The sequence below is a fragment of the Hylaeus volcanicus genome, chromosome 2 (genome assembly GCF_026283585.1).
Source record: "Hylaeus volcanicus isolate JK05 chromosome 2, UHH_iyHylVolc1.0_haploid, whole genome shotgun sequence".
In the NCBI taxonomy this organism is placed as follows: Eukaryota; Metazoa; Arthropoda; class Insecta; order Hymenoptera; family Colletidae; genus Hylaeus; species Hylaeus volcanicus.
In genome coordinates this window covers 20030093-20046930 of record NC_071977.1, presented here as the reverse complement: position 1 = coordinate 20046930, position 16838 = coordinate 20030093, and positions in this window count along the sequence as shown.

The following is a 16838-nucleotide window of genomic DNA, read 5'->3' as shown; positions in this document are numbered from 1 at the left end:
TCCTAACAAACCTGTTCTCAAAACATCGCCGTTTGAAAATGGTTGCAAAAATTTTCAAATAAAATAAACAAAAACATCTAAAAACTCTAAGATGGATATACTAATAACTTTCCAATGAGAAAAAAAATATCCCACCCGAAAAGAATTTCATCTCACGTTATCTCGTCATCTGTCCGTTCTCTCCATCCATAAATAAATCTCTGAACGACAGAAATTCAGGCGCAATTCGCGCCAGCTGGAGATACGTACAATATTTTCGAGCAATAAGGGAAGAAAATCGGCCGGAATATCAAAGGCGTCGCTCGGCTTTCTGGCTGACAAGAAGTGCCTCCAGCGAATGTCTCGGCAGAATGTCGTATGAGCATCGGGAATGATAACGCCGCGGCGGTATAATGCGAGAAGAAAGAAATGAACAGAAGAAGCTGAGTTATTCTCCGAATCGATTGGTAAACGGGGCCCGGCTCGTGTGCGGGATAAAGAAATAAAAATGAGGACGGGTCGCCCCTCTCTACGTGTGTGGCAGTTATACGGCGCGACGATAAGTTTACCGGGGCACAATGAGCACGAAGATGCGGGACCTGTACCAAACAGGTTATAAAAGGAGTGGGTTACGTGAATCATGCTCGTGTCGCGTGCAATGCAACCGGAGCGTTTACTCCGCGACCGCGTGGACACGAATGCGCGCACATCGACTCCTTTGCCGAGCATGAATACAGTGGCGGTGCATGATTCGATGCCAACGGAGCATGCTCGATCGACTACGAGAACCATTCGACTTGCTCACTGCAGAATTGGATAAAATTGATGTTTGGATGAAAATGTAGAAAATAAATAAAATGGAAATTACCGTTAGGGGGGTAGTTTGGCATTGGCAATATTCAAGAATTTTTTTGGAAGATTTAAATACATATTTTAGTTCAAAGCAAATCGTAATTTTATAGTACAAGTATTGAACTTGATGTGTGAATTTTTTTGTTGAGATATCATCACCTGAAACACGTCAAATAAATTATTCTGTTAGGGGACGACAACACCTGCTGACTGGACGAAAGAATTTTTTTCGATGAGAACTCGCCGTTTTATTTTCACGAAAACAGACAATTTTGAAGGTTGAAAAATGAGGATTTTCAATAAAGCCATTGCTATGTTGGTAAAATCAAAATTTCAAAAAATCCTTTATCCTGTTAACAAATATCGACATCTTTTAACAGATCAATTTGTTCTGTATACATGTCAAATGTCACGTTCTCAAGTTCTCTACCCATTTTATATACTCCTAACAAACGGAATTCTATGTTACGATTAAAAGATATGTATGCATGCTTAAATATGTATATGTGAAAGTTTGAAAACGATAAAATACGAGTCCACCTCACTCTGAATCGATGTAAAATAACCACAAATTCTTTCTACAATCGAAATACTTCTTCTATTTCTGACACTATCCTATAATCCTACGTTCTTTCTAAAAAAAAAGAATATAATAATACGATTGTCCAGCCGGAAATTAAATAGTATTTTACACGCATAAACAATTTTTTTCTCCCATGCTCAAAGGAGTAAGCTGCAAAAGATTTAAAGCATGTAAATGGGTTCATAAATATATAACGAAATGATTTTACAGCCCTCGAAATTTTAGGCCCGGTTAAAGCGACATGGGAACGAAGGAAAGGATTGGCGGCGATCGTTAGCATAATAATGTAATAAGTAGGACTGAAATGATTTAACGGACCACGTGATTACACAGGAAATTCGCAATTTCCATGCAGTCTTCTGGGCAGCGACGCGAGCGTTACGCACAAAAGAAAGTAAATTGGAATAAACACCGCTGCTGGCTTGTCAATATCGGCAAACGGGGTCGAACAGAAAACGCAAACCCCGGGGGACGCCAAATTTTCGAGTGGCACGAATGATAATTGCAATTTGTCATTTTTTGCCCGAGCGAAGGAAAGAGACTGAGGAAAACGCTGATAATGCAATTACGAACGAAACGCTGCGGTGCGTATGACGAATGCGATGTAAATTACCGTTTCCCGTGATTACACGGGAACTCTATAATGTCGCCATAATTTTCGTTTCTCGTTCGACTGTAAGAAATTATAGACGTGTATAAATCAACAGACAGAGAGGAAACCGGTACGTATGCGACTGTAATTATTGTTTTCGTTGTTAGAAACATTATTCTTCGGTTGTAATGTACAACTCGGGAACGGAACATACGTGATTCTCGCACAACTGATTTTTCGTAATTCTGAAATCGATAAAGGTATACGTGAGCAACGCTGACTCGAGTACTTTCCAAACAGGAAAGTTTTCTCAGTGGTATGCATCGATATCGAATTAGAAATTTGGTGTCGTTTTGGGATTTTATTTCGCATTGTTTCTTGCTGAAATTGTCAGTAATTGTTATAACTAATTATAAATAAGAATGAGTCATATGAATCATAGTATCATTCTTGGTCATCATGGCAATCCTGCTGTTTTTGAGTATGATAATTGAATATATACAAAACAAAGACTGAAAACCTTCGATTTGATTACATCTAACTTTTTAATAAATTAAGAAGTTTGAGTAATATTAACTCAAGCAAATTATGTAAGTCTAATAACTTGAGTTATTTTGTAAAGTGCAAAAATCAATGTAATCATAGTATTTAGATGGACTCTCTTTAATAAATTCTTCATCATTATAGCAAACAAATTTCATAAAGAAGCCAGACCTGAAATTAATAATCATAGAATAGTAAAAACAAATTGAAGTATTGTTTCCCGACAGTAATAACTCGTCTGACGACAAAACTGCGCTTTACAAATAGGAATGCGCTCGCATAACCGAGGGACGCGGACCAGGTTAATATTTGTTGGACTTCTCGAGGTTAATGGACCCATGGGACATGTGCTAGTCCATGGGAAACGGTGTTAATCCACGGTGGGCGAGCAAGCCAGCTACTTTAGAAAATTGCCTCGACACGAACTCGCCTAGAAACTGAGTAACCAATCAGGTGTACACAGAGAATTTCTATCGATTTAAAACGGTAGCCAAGGTACTCCTATCCCCGTGATTTAATGAAATAACAATACAATCGTGACATTTCTTTCTCCCACCAGAAACATTGCCTCGTTTTCATTTGTCTGCTATGCTTGGTATTTACGAATTTCATTTTCGATAATCTACTTCCAACACTTGAGGGAAAAGTGACACGAAAAATCCCAATTGGTTAGCTTTTTAATTTATAACTCAAATGAATGAATTATTATTGTAATAATAGAAGAATGATCTTGTACCTTTCTTGAAAGGGTATTAATTAATGTCAATTGGTTTAAGCTTCAAGAGTCTTAGATTTTTCTTTTTCGAAATTTAAGAGCAAGTTCACTCTGGAAAGTTTCTTGTAGAGTCACTTCCCCACGGATCTCAGATTTCGTTAATTATGCATTATTGATTAAGTATGAAGCATACTTGAAGTAGAATCAAAACGAAGTATAAACAACGTAATAGTAGAATAAAAAATATTATATTTAGAAAGGAAATTCTGAGTAAGAATTTGTTAGCGATTTCCAATTTTTAAAAATTCCCTTTGTTGTCTTGTAAAAGATATAAACGAGGGAAATACTTAGGAACAGAATAGCGTTCCAGGTCATTTGCCGAAAGAAACTGTAAACTTTGTTAAACTTCCTCAATTTAAATACAGAAACACGTGTCTGATATCTGCCAAGAAAAATCAGAGAAACGGAAGTCCTTCGAGTCTCGCGTCCTCCGATGCACGGTCAACGACTCTCAATGCTCACGAATGGATTTTTAAGATTGCTGTCTATCAATGCCACGTGAAATTACCATTCCCGCCACTGTCGACCGTGATTACCGAGATTATGCATTATTATCGATCCTACAGTAAACCGAACAAAAAGCTAATTTATCGGGGATCAAGATGTTCGAGCGCGAGATGGCATGAATTATTCAACAACAGTCATTGGTAAATCATAATCGGTAATTACACGTGTGCGACTCGATCACGGTTTCGCGAGGGTTTTCGAGCATTAGTCCCAGTCGAAGTAGACGGAATAATTGGGTCCAGCTATTCAGAAACATTCGATGATCACAGTAACAATCTTGCGACGCGAGTTGTTTACGAGAAATTCGTGCTGATGCGAGTACGAACGTGATCGAAGATTGTTAGCTGGAACGACGATAAATAGATAAGAGGTGCGAAGACCGTTTATAGTCTTCTAAGTAGATCTTATATCCATTTTTAAACGACGGCTGAAGCAAAGGAGCGTCGCAAACTCAACGATTCGCGAGTCCATGTCGACGAGGCAATTACTTTAATAAGTACGCTAAGTTGTCTACCTTCGCTTGAAATTACGGTCGTTAGATAACATTGTACCGGGGACTGATGCAACCTTGACGGAGGGATTATAAGGGATCGCTACTCGTGCATCGAAGACTTAACGTACCGGTTACCCTGAGCTGGTGTTGTCAAGTTTAAACACGGAGCCTTCGGCAATTGCTTGTATTTGTCTGGAATCCCATTGGATCGTCTCTCTCAAGGTACGCTGTAATCTTCGTTTAATTTGTATCTCGCGATTAATTATGGTCGTTGATCAGATTATTAGAGGTAGTGAAGGAAGACAGGTTTTAGTGATTGGCTAGAATATAGGAAATATTTGATTACCGGATATTGATAAATAACTATGCAATATACTCTGTGTAGTCAAGAATGATACTTTGTTGAAGAAAATAAAAATTTCTGGGCATCACATGCAGCAAGACACTTGCTTTCATAGGCTTCATTCATTTTACAATTTCATGTAGAGAATCTGCGTCGTTATCTTAAGACAGTCACCTACAAATAAGGCTCGTACAAAATCAATTTTCCCACGTCTAACTTATTATGAAAATAAATCAATGCTACTCATTAGCACTGGAATTACAAAGGACAATGTATTGCTGTTGAACATATTACTGCATCTCTCAAATTAGAGAGGGAAAGGGTAAATCAATTCATAAATGTAATTAACCTTAATACTGCATTAATAATTGTCATTAAAACTTGTAATGAAAGCATTATCAATAATTAAGTAATTATAAAAGGAGGTTCTACGTACATGAAATATGAACATTTTAAAGTAGCATTTATATTAATAATTGATTTAATTTACGTCAAAATAATTTACGAAATTTATTATTCCATATAGAATTTATGTAATTAGCAATTTAGTGATTGTGATGAATTTGATGTTTTCAAATAAATGTTTCACTATTAATATTTACACAAATAAACTTCACAAAATTTATTTAAAAATATCAATTGAATCATTTAATTTAGACAAATTTCTCCGTTAAACATGGATGGTACGAATACTTATGAGGACTGACTGTACCTCAAATTATCTTGCTTAATATTTTCTTTGTCAAATTAAAAATGTTAAAAAAAAAAAGGAACAACTATTATAGCACACCTCGAGTCGGTTGCTCTGACGAAAAGTTTGAAAAATGTTCTAAAGATGTTAATCCTAGTCGCAAGAAACGTCCTTATAGTTGAACGTGCAACGATCTCCTCTCCGTTGTAGCTAGAATCAAATCGTTAGACATTCCTCCGCGTGGTCCTCGTGAACGAACGATTGAGACGTTCGGGCATGACTCGTGTGGCGCATACAAGGGGAGTCCTTGTTAAAGAGTCGCCCCAGTCGCGAGTTGCATGCTTGGTAATCTTTCTCGAGCCCTGCAAAAAGCGGCGGCCATTTAGCGAAGCTTAAAAACAAATCTGCGCGTGCAACGTGTTCTCTCTGCCAGTCTTCTGCTCGTTTTACCCGACGCGAACACGTAAAAGAACGTATCACAATGCTAACGAGTACCCTCGTAAGTACTTGATGGCGTCTCGTCGAAGATTGCGCGCGGTGTGTTTCCCCGGAGATATTCAGCGCTCGTTTGACAAAGCACTTTGCCATTTTTCTTCTGTCTCGCGCGCTGACAGTCGGATCGATATTATCCGTGAAACTGGCCGTATCGTAACGAAACTCTTCGTCGAATTGGGAATTGTAAGGTAGAGACAGTTCACGGCACATCAGGAGGTTACACGCAGTTGTCACGGGCGAAATTGAAGAATTTTATTTGCCAAGATTTAAGTACATGTTTTAATCGAAACAAAGTGTAATTTGATAGCAAAGCGTTAAATTTAGAAAATGTTGGCAATAGAGTAATTTGTTTGGAATTGTTTAGATGAAATGTTCTCAAATACTCAGAAAAAGAATGTTCGAGATTTGCTGTATCTAGGCCATTTTTAAATATATCTTTAAAAAAAGATTTATATATCAAGTTCAATACTTGTACTGTAAAATTACTCTTTATTTTGGATAATAATAAATATATTAATCTTGAACAAAATTCTTGAATCACATAAATCTTGTACCCCCTTAAAAAGAAAACAGAACATATTAGTGGACTGCGAGATTTAGTTTATTGTTTGAATATAGTTGAAAAATGAATCCTTTGGTCTTTTGTAACGAGAATGGCACAAAAGGAATGAAAATTCTATCGAAATACACTACAAACAGCATCACCTTGCAGTTCCCACTACAACTACTACAACCTCTGCTGACATATTTTATTTACTGAAGAAAATTGTAATTGATGATGTCAACCACTGCTACTCCTACCTTACAGAGTATTTTGTGGAATCTGAATTATGTATAGAATAATACTTCTTAGGGAATGAGTCCTATCTGGAAACAGGATTGTCTGGTCCAAATACACGTTTAATATAGACGTGAGATAATAATGTCTCCGCGACCCCGGTGCCCATTTAGTGGCAATTGTATAAACCCAATTTAGAGACACAATAGTCTGTTCCAAGAATACGTTTAATATAGACGCGAGCTAATACTGTCCTTGCGACCTCGATGTCCATTTAGGAGCAGGCAAAGGCACCAAATTATACCTACCTGCAAATATCTGCTGTTCCAGTTCGCGAATCTCGAATTTACCGTGACAATATGCATAAACCGTTTCATTATTCGTGAGCTATCAACCCTTTGCACTCCAGGCAATTAGGTTATACGTTGGTGACCAACTCCAAGGACTTTTTTCTCAGACTTCTGGTGATAGATCACACAAAAGTGTTGACAATCTGTTAGATCGTAGAATTTTTATTTTTCACTTTAAATTTGTTCTCGGTTGAATGGAGATATATTTATTTTATTATTTGTTGTAGGATGCCTTTGAGTGCCTGGACAGAAAAGATACTTCATGACCGAGATAAATATTTATCATACATACAATTGTATCTTTGGAATTATAGAGAGGAAGAACGATACATTTAATCAATAAAAATGGTTCTCAATTATGAAAGTTGTTCCTAAAAAATTAAAACAAGAAATCATTATTAATAACTGAGCGATCCTAAGAATAAATTTGTAGTACATAGATCAAATTGATCACCTGATACTTCCAGTGTTATGATTTAAAAATGATCATGTTATACGATTCATTTTTAATGGAACAATGTATTTTTTCTCCATTGCTAACTACCTATCAGCAACCTATATATCCACTAAAGTATTTAATTGTCTACTCGTCCGTCACGTCGGCGCAATCAACGCGATAGCAGGTATCTACTTTTTCGCGTGGCGCAGTACGATCGCGTGGGCGTGCGACGACGCGCACGGAATGCGCTTCATCGTACACGCATGTGCGTTCGTGCGCAATTTATCACGCGAGATCGAGAGATGCCCCGCGGCGGCCTCGTCGGAGATAACGAGGAACTCTGTTTCATGGAAATCTTAGGTATCTTTATGGTACCCTTCACTCTGCACTTCTCTCTAAGACGTAACAACAACGTGAGTACACATTTTGTAACTCTTCGCAAGACTTGGCACAGGCAGCGCAGACACGAGAAATATCATTTGTCGACTGCGCGGATTCGTTTGCAAGCAACCGTGGTTTCTTGTTCATTATTCCTCGCGTTCCACGCTTCGGTAAGCCGAGTTTCCCGGCGAGGCACGTGGACGATTCCACGGGTACGTTTTGTTATCGTGCACGCTGGAAACGTCCATTATCAAAAATAATGGGGAGACAGAACGTTGCCAATAAATGGAGTTACGTGTAACCGACCATTCGACGATGGAATTAAAGGATTGAACGTTTGAAAAGCGTTATTTAATGTAGGAGCGTTTGTTGCACTGTACTCGCACGCGACTCCCTTTCGTAAAACGGAAATGTGGAGGCTTGTGGCAGTTTTGAGTAACTTGTTACGGTAAATATTAGAATGAATTTATGCAAATTCATATTTCTATGGATACAGATAAAGAATTGAAATTTGAATGGAAGTATTTAATAAATTAAATGAATAATAAAAATACTATGACTAGATTACTTCACCAGATTTAATTTATGACGAAAGAAAATATGGGGAAATGTATGAAAATATACACGAATGCAAAAATTTATAAAATGTCAACAATAAAATTAATGAATTTTCATACTAAGATATGAATTTGCACAAAATATTCTCATTTTATTTATCACGCAATAGTTCCGTACTAACCCATTATCTCACATTTAGAAAAATCTGTTTCTTAATCAGATAATCGCACAAGCCACTTCGTGTGTACTAAAATGATTTGACAAATTTTTCTCAATCGCTCCGTAACTCACTTTCATCGCGGTAGCAAGAACGCAACGCTTCGTGCTGGGATCAAATTGCAATTGCACGCCCACGAGCGCATTTTGCGGCACGCTTTGCCGTCACGTGTATATAAAAGGCTGAAAGCTCGTTGTCCCGAGTTGACGCGTACATACGTAGGCAGCAGTTCGAGATTGAAAATCGTAGATCGCACGCGCGCGGAACACCACGCTTGATACAAACCGACCAGGACAGAAATAAAACGAAATTTCCACTTTTCCGCGTGTTCGTGTTTGAATGCGACGCGTGGGCTATTCTACGTGCAGCCAAGAGAATGTCGAGACTTTTAAATTCGCGTACTATGACAGAATGAATCATAATATGAGGCTTTGATTTCAAACAGATAAATGGAGCAGTATTAATCAGTTTCTAGTCCGGCCACACTGTACTAACGTACGCGGGATATTATACAAACATTTTTATCAAAGTTTGATTAATTTTCGTGGAACATGAATTGTAGGCACGCAGACTTCATTTCAGATCTCAATAACGTATAGCCCTGTCGAGCTATATTCGTATATTTATGGGTAGATTAACATATGAGTGTTACTCAAGGAAACTTCAAACTATTGTCATCTTAATGTGAAACTTTTTACGGCTACCGTAGAGTTTCGCTTTTAATGCGTGGGATTCCGTGTTATTGAGCTTCAAATTTAGTATTCAGTCTTAGACTCAGCGTCCCCCAAAATGTCTACATACCAAGTTTCATCTAAATCCAGTCACTTTTCGCATTTTGTCCCAGCATATGGGGTCCGCCATTTTGAATGTTTAAATTCTGATTTCAGATTTGAAATCAGCGACCCCAAAAACGCCTGGATACCAAGTTTCATCAAAATCGTTCGAAAGGAAAAAACGATATACTTATATTTCTTCTAAAGAACTTAGAGGGGTGTTCCTTCCAGGAAATACTACAATGTTTACTAGTATTTCTCGGAATCGCGTGGGATTGACGGGAATTTATGTAGGTCACTGCTAAATCAATCATTTAAATGTATCAATTGAAAAGGGAACTTTGAAATATCATAATTCAGCGTAGAATTATCCGATTCGATTCTAACAAAATGCAAATTGAAGGGCAGATTTCTATTATCTAATAGATTGTTATTATCATTGTTAGATACTCTTAAACAATTGTTTTTTTTTATAAAAATGGATGTGACTTTGAAGTATTTTATCTCGGCGTGAAATTGTCCGATTCAATTTTAACAAAATGCAAATTGAAGGGCGGAATTTCTACTATCTAAAAGATAGTTATTATCATTGTTAAATGCTCTTAAACAATTGTTTTTTATTACTTTTACTATTCTAATTTTATTTTGTTTAATTAATTTTTCTTTATTTTGTAGGTATGCAAACAGTGATTCAATGAATTTTACAATATTATTGAAACCGTAAAAGACATTCACAAAATATTAAATAAAATATTGTACATCTTCTAATGTTTTGCTATTTTAAAAATGAATTGAGTTGTTGAATTCGTCGTTAGTGTTACAAGACATTGGAAACTACAAGATTCAAAACTTATCATTTTTCCAATATCTTTGATGATTTTTCTGAAAAGTTTTTCACTCTTGAAACAATTTTATAATACGAATAAAAAAATAGGAATAAGATCACCCTCGCGCATAGTTAATTTCTGCAAGACTTCAGATATCTTCGAGTGTACCAACGCAGACTGTGAAAGAACATCTCGTCACGGTAAGCGCATAATGCTTTCAAAAGCCATAACCAGCCGAAAACCAGTCATGTAACACAACGGAAGAAAATTGTCATCGAATGGTTTGATGACGACTACAGAGGTAAGGTAGCGGTCAGCTCTTCGACCAGATGGGACATCATTATTCTTATTCTTATTCCGCAGGCTGCGAGATCGTGCTACATCGAATTTATGTCAGCGGGGATCGCATAACTGAAAGCGGCGCAGCTATAAATGCAAACGTCGCGTCGTATCGTCGGGTAGTATCGTTTCTCTTGCAACTAAGACGTCTGTGAGACCATCCGTGGTCCAATAAGGTCAAAGTAGCAAAGCAAGTAGCAAGTAGCGAATAGCAAACTGTCATTACGTATTTAACCTACGTGTAGCGCATTTTGCCAAGCCTAAGACAGTCAGACGGGCGGGAATGGTATGCAAAATAACAATTCGTGGAAAAATTGAAATAGTCAGCTTTGATGTTTCAAGAAAGTCGTTTCTTTTTGTTTCAATCCTCCAAGACCCCGAAATCCAAGTGTATTACCATGTCGAGGTAGTTTTTTGATCAAAGATAGAGATGCGAGGCAAAAATCATTAATCATGTTGCGCAATTAGCAAAGTACGTATTTCGCACCTGCCCTCGACTAGCTCGAGCACATCTTTCATTCGTGGCTTTATCGTTTGATGTAATGGTGAAACAATTTAGCAAATGTTTTATTTATTTTCTCATGTGTTTTAAACGATCGTTGAGTTGGAAGTGAGTTTGTTTTAATTACCTTTTGTGGATCGTTAAAATACATACAAGTTCCTTTGTTACACTTTCACGCGTGCAAGAAGGTTTGGTTTAATTAATTGTGTCGTAAGCACATCTTAATCTATTTGATATTTATAAAAGTATAAAATTTAAGATGTTAGTTTTTTTCATTTATGATAGCTCAGATAATTCTTAGGGGCTACTTTTCCCAGCTTTCATCTCTATATTTACCAAACATTATATTATTCTTAAGTTTCATATTCTCTACTTATGATCTGATTTTATTTTCATCCTAATATTTATTTTCTTTTATATTAATTTTCTTGTTTTAGAGTATGTATTCATTATTTGTACCCTTTATTTAAATCTGTTTTAAATTATTTTTATTGCGTATTAAATTGTACATATTATGTATTAAATGAAATCTCAAATTTCCTATATTCAATTATTCTACCATTTATCAAAATCAAGCTCTTTTCCCTAAGTTTTCCTTTTTTTTCCAAATTCAGCCATGCGATACCCAACATTACCTACAAGTATCTATAAAATACTGTAACACAATCTATTAATTTCCTTTCATTTCACGTAAAATAATCACTTCTTTTTAGGTAAGTCATCCTAAATAATCGTACTCTGTTATGAAAACTGAATTTTCCTCTAAAATAATCGTTTACAATTTTGGCCAACAACACCGCTTTCTAGTGCACGAGTTTCACAACGTCGGCGTCGCCAAGAAGCTCAACTTCGCTGGATCTCGCGAAACGATAGTATCAATCATGCGCTTATTATGCAACGAGCCGCGCAACAGTTCTACTCACTTCTCTACATGCAACCAGTTCGATGTTCCTAGTTGCATTCCCGCCAGTGTTCGCTGCATAGCGCGTGCGTCGTTTTCCTGAACCATCCTCGAAACCTGTGCATCGTCTTACTCCACTTTCGCCACCCTCAGCCATCTTCCTTTTTCCCTTTTTCCAGCAGACTCGTCCTTACGTCTTCATAATTCATACGTTTCGCCTAATGGAGATTTAATTTCGCCCAGTTATCGTGTTTCCCGCGCCCGTTTACGTACTTCTCCCCGTTGCCCTCTCCGCTTTTTAATGTACCCCTGTGTAGTTCACTGGATGATTTTCCTGGATAGTTCGTCTTCTTGCTTTCCAGTTTGCCTCTTGCTTTTCGAATTTTACGCTGATTTTTGAAGAATTTGAGAAGAACTTGAGATTTGAAGAAATAGAGTTGCTAGATGGAGATATATATATATTGCGTTTAATACTAGGTCACATATCTTTCGCCAATCGTTTATGCTGACTTCTATCCATATAAAAAGACAAGCATCCATTCGAATTCATTTTTGTTCAAATCTCCTAATTTATTTTAATAAATCGACTTCACTTATTAAAGCACTATTTCAGTAACAGAAATCTAATAAGAAATCTATGTAAACCTAGTGTGAGTATTAGATAAGCTAGTATTCTCAGGTTCACTTGGTACTTTTTTCCTGGTATTCTATATTTTGTTTTGTGGGAAATGTTTTTGGTTTCGATGAACTTTTACCTCCAAGAGCTTTGATGTTTGCAATAAATCTTAAGAAACTTTCTGACAATTCTCCACGTCGAATCTCCTCCAGAGAAATTCTTCGATTCGATTATCGAAGGAATGATTTAAGAGTCTATTAAAAATCCTGCATAGGTGTCATTGAATTGTATCTCGTGTAAGAAACGTGAATCTCATTGCATGAAAGGCGCTGCGTGACAGTGAATACGTGCCAGCGAAGAATCGATTCAAGCACCAGCGCGCGTTACGGCTACCAGCGTGGACGGTGACACCGAGGAATTCCGTCAAGTTGGAAAAATACTATTCCCATTCAATCGTCCCACGGAGGAGCGATCTCTGTTCCCGAGCGTGGAAGGTGTTCGAGGTATCGCCGACACCGGTAGTTACCGTTCGATCGCTTATCGATCGGCGTAAATAGACGTGGATTAGCTCTAACGAGCTCCTAAGCAAATAAACCGACGCTGCCAGTCAGCACCGGAAAAGCCTTACTCGGTGAGGATTGAGTTACTAACCGAACGCCAGGATCAACCTGGTCTGGCATGGCGACCTGTGAACGTGGCGCAAGGAGATCCCTGTGGAATCGAGCACAGGAGAAACACGAGGTGTTCGATGTATCGTTGCTCATTTGCAACTGCGAACGATTACTGTGGGAAGTGAGCGAAATGTATGAAACATGTAAAATATGCTTTACAGTTGACTCGTGCTTGTGAGAAAAGGGACAGGAGTTTTGTAAGTTGTTTATTTGACGTGAAGTAGTTGCTAGAAATAAGCGAGTAAAATGTATACAGAATATTTGAGATTTATGAGAACTCATTCAAAAGTCACTGAAAGATATTAAAAAGGTTTCAGTAAACATATATTTGCAAAGAGGTTTTCTAGCTGCTTTCGAAGAATATTGATTAAATATAGTACGTGTAACTCACTGTAACTCAGGTTAATGGGGTGATGATATTGATCGTCGTTATTGAAAATATTTAGGATGCAGACTGCAAGATATTCATTGTTACAGAAATCAGTTCTGCCACTCGATGTGTAATATTTTAATGGATGTCGATGACATCTATACGCAGAAACTACATATCATTCCAATTAGAATAAATTTTCACACATTTTCAAAGTGACATAATTACAAATCACTCGAAACTCAAAATAAGGAAACAGGCACGCACAAGTAAAGGAGATTTATCAAAAATTCAGAAGCAAGTTAATCTACAACCACGTGGGGCACCTCCAATGCCATTCGTGACAATTTAACACCAAGGTCCACCATCTGATCTCAGAGAACTCATGCCAATTCTAACTCCAGGGGGTTCAATGCCAACGTTCGGAAATAAAGGATGCTCGAAACAACCAGAAACCAACGCAATTCACAAATTTTCACAAGTCACATATATATACAAGCGTGATGTTTTTCAAAAATTTGATGTCACCAGTAATAAACGTCCCAGAGGTCGCGTTTAACGCGAGAGAGTCGCGATTGCAAGGAGATTCGAGACGCTCCGGCATAAAACTGATGGAGTGCGCGATCTTCGAGTCTACCTTCCACCTGGACAACCTGAGAAGGGGTTGTAGAAACCCGCCCTAGGGGGGCTTAACGAGCCCTCGCGTACGCGCCAGTAGAACCTGCTCCTGGGCCCCCTTTTCCTAAATCGAAGTGACGCCGAATGCCATTCAGCTTGTCCCAGTGCTCTCGATCGGTGATCTATTGATCCCCACTCGACCTCCGCGCCACGGGCACACGTAATCGTATATTTCATTGACGGATTGAAAGAGCCTGAGCTCCTTCGCTGTTTGCCCGGAGGCCTCGATTGTCGTCGCGGGCCGCATTGTCGTGGATCGGCTTCGCGCAGAGAAAACGAGGGAGACTTGAAAAGTTAACGCGTCCCCGAAATCAAAGTCTGCGGCTTGCCAGCGATACGCACAGGTACGCGGACTAAACCGATTTGTGGGAGCATGTATATTTATTTTTTCTTCCATGATTGCTGGCACACAGAGAGGGAGGTACTGATAGAGATCGAAGATTTTACTCTACCAAACTGATTTTACGCATTTATGTTTTGAAGTACCGTTTGCCTAAAATTGGGAAAATATGATGGCAGAGTTCTATTTTGAATAAATGTTGGTATCTGTTTTATATTTGATGAGATAGGAATGCTTTATAAGTTGAACGTGAAATTTGTCATGATGATTTCTGTATATAGGCCATTCGTGGCATTCAATGTTTAAAGAAGAAGGTAAATTATAGATTCCATTAATATGGTATTAGCTCTGTACTAAGCTCTGTTTTAATATTTATACTTCAACAGAGGCTTACCAAAAAGTTATAACATTTGATGTAGTAACCTCTGTGCGTATATATGACGTTAGTATCATCTAATTTTTCAAAAAAGAATTAAATTAAAAATTCATAACCCATCTTAAGTAATTTTTAAAAGGGGACAAGGATATGTAACAAAATTTCCCACCTATCAAAATTTCCACCTAATCCAAAATTATGTGCGAAGATATCTAAAACTGAATTCATTTTATTTAGATAATAAAGGAAGAATAATTATGAATGAATTTATACGTATGAATAAGAATGATTATATGAATAAAAATATAATAATAATATAAAGATGAATTATAAACTGAATTATTCTGCTTCCATTTTCTAAATAAAATTAATTAAATCTTTTATGGGATAAATTGTATATCAACAAGCTCTCAGTGATCGAATATGTTTTAATTTTGAAATTCTTGGTTATAAATGTTCGCCATTAATTCTTGCAACAACGCTGTCAGTATTTTTGTCCGTCTTTGTCCTTTGAAAGCGACGCGCCTTTCTTTGCACGCCCTCCCCCTATAAGGTGCATTCGAGAACGGATTTGTAGGCTCGGTCGCGATCAACAGGGCGCGATCTAATGGTCCATGATCGATTACCGACCATCGATCGCGGTAATGGGTATAATGACGAAGCAATATTATGGTGTAACGATAACGATCTACAATCACGCAAGATGGCTTCAAAGTTCCTTTTGCAAGCGATGAATGCGCGATTCTATTGACGTAATCGTAGCCTTTATGCCCAGTTTGAGACAGGAAAGAGGAGATTATATTCTGTGTAACGGTTGCTCTCTTACAGTGACTCAATTTTTAGAATCGAAGTAGGCTTCGAGGGTGTGTCCTTTATAGCCAGGACAATATCGTTTAGCAGTCGACTGCAAACTTTAAATGGAGTTTCCAATTTAAGGAGATTAATATTGGGGCTTTTGCAATACGTGTTCCTCGTTGTATAGATGTAGCATCCTCGAAGTTAGTACAATAGCATCTAGACTTCTAAAAACTTGGGAATATGGTACATAGAAATTTTTTAGCAATATGTTTAATGGTAAGCTGTTTAATTAATACCCCTGAAGGGGGTCAGAATGTATAATTATACAATATTAATAATAATTTATACCAATAACAATATAAAAAGATGAGCCAAACATGAGGGATGAAAGAAACAATGTGTAGTTATTATAGTAATTCATTTTCTAAACTTGAAATATTTTAATATAATTTTGAACAACGTATCCTTGTCCTCGAAAGAAAAATAGCCATTTCCCAAAATAATCAGTTACCTCTTCAGATATCTCCCTAGCTTGCCATTGAATAAATGTGTTCACACAACGCCTTTCACCTTAGTAGGCGTTTTCTTTTGTATCAGCACAAATGATATCTGTTTGATTATTAATGATAAATGTATCGCGCGAATGCGTGATCCTTTAACCCTTTGCGTACTATGGGAATTTATTTGATGTTATCTGACGTCTTGTTAATATCGTAAAACTGTATAGGCACTGAATCAATGTTGACTATAATAAATGCAAGAGATCGCTTTGGCGCGTTACGAAAATAATTCATTTTCTTTTTACGTTTCGATAATGAGTTTTATAATAAGCTTGAAGCAAGAAGACAACGTTACTCGAAACCATTTATACTACTAAATTTATTGCTTGGTCGTAAGAATATAATGTGTTTTAAGGTTTAGTTATTCTTTTGTTTATTTGGTTCAATTTTGTTTGTTTGTATCAACGATATACGTAACTGTAATTAAAAAATAATTCAAATTTCAATTTCTCATTTCACAATTCAAACTGTAATTACACATTTTACGTGAGGTTGTAATTCCTTATTTTAC